Here is a 1,605-nt window from a genome sequence, read left to right as displayed (position 1 = left end):
GTAAGTCCTTCAGAAGAGTGGTTTTTAGATTAGGCCTTATGGTTCAATTGGTAGTCCGTCGCAATACTGATGGTCCACTATTTTGTTCGTCACTGATTCCTTCAAAAGAGTGTCTTCTAGATAAGGCCTGATGGTACAACTGGTGGTCCATCGCGATAATGATGGTCCATCATTTGATCTGTCACTAACTCCTTCAGAAAAGTGGTTTCTGGATAAGGCTTGATATTCCAACTGGTGGTCCGTTACAATACTGACGGTCCACCATATGGTTCATCACTGAGTCCTTCAAGAGGCCACATTTCGATTACGCTTGACGATCCACCTGGTGGTCCATCGCAAGATTGACGGTCGACCATTTTGACCGTCAATTTCCCTTTTGTGCTACTTTTTCCAAGTTTTCTCAGCGGTTCACTCCTTTCCCTGAAACACTAAAAACACTCATTAAATACTACTTTGGTTACTTGAAAACATACATTTTTCCCAAGAACATGATGCTAAATGTTTCGTCAAAATATGGAACATCAACACCCTCTACTTAAGATAATTGTTTGTCCTCAAGCAACTCAGCACCTAATTGCGAACATATACAATGCAATGACCTACAACCAACCACTGAAACATTTTAATGCAACTATTCACTTATCATTTTACTCGTATGAGTTTAATATATCTGGGTCTACACCCAGCATTGATCATAATTCAGCACACAAACATGGATGTTACATCCTATAAAGAACAACAAAACTCAATGAAACTCCAGTTGCCCTAACAATAATGAAATCCACCACTCATCACATGATGTGGACATAATATAAACTCTCACACTCATTAAGACTTAACTAACCTTGACTTGGCATTTCTATAGCCCAGATCAGCTCATTACTACTTCCAATAATAGGCTCTTCTTCAGACAACCCCCACTTTTTTTTGGAAAGAAAGAAGACAAACATCAGCCACCCTTAACTTATGATGATGCATTCAGTTAAGGTGCACAATATCTTTCAACTAATCAGGGACAAAAGATTGTAGATTAAAATTTACACTCACTTTCCATTTGGCATTTGTACCTTGACAAAAATAAACCTCAACTTAGGTGTTTTGCCTAAGTTAAAGTGTGCAATACTAAAATATTGGGCCAAGGTCGAAGTAGGATGCTAATGCCCTACAGAGAGTGAATAAAAGTTATTGGAATTGAAAAAAAAGTCCTAAAAGTAGAAGACAAGTTTAAATAAGATAAAAATCTTTTTGGTGGGGTTATTTATTTAGTCTAAGAGGGCTAAAAGTACAAGGAGGACTGTTATCCTATTCTATTGAGTTCACTAGAAGACTATACAAATAACTTAGGCAAGTTAAAGGCATTAGACTATGCAAGAACTGAAGGTAAATCCTCACACCCACAAGAAACTGAGCTAAACTCCTTCTGCAACTCTTAGAATCTTCGACACAAGATTCATGCACTTCTTACAGAATAATCCCTAATGCAGATTCACTGAAGGTTATGTACACATATTTATACGAATAAAGTAAATAATTACATACACATGCTCATAGTCTTATTCCAACATCATTCATAATCCATATTTACAATAAAGTACTGAAACAGAA

Source organism: Capsicum annuum, unplaced genomic scaffold, assembly GCF_002878395.1.
Source record: "Capsicum annuum cultivar UCD-10X-F1 unplaced genomic scaffold, UCD10Xv1.1 ctg4857, whole genome shotgun sequence".
Classification (NCBI taxonomy): Eukaryota; Viridiplantae; Streptophyta; class Magnoliopsida; order Solanales; family Solanaceae; genus Capsicum; species Capsicum annuum.
The sequence above is the reverse complement of the archived record's forward strand: the minus strand, read 5'-3'. Positions refer to the sequence as shown.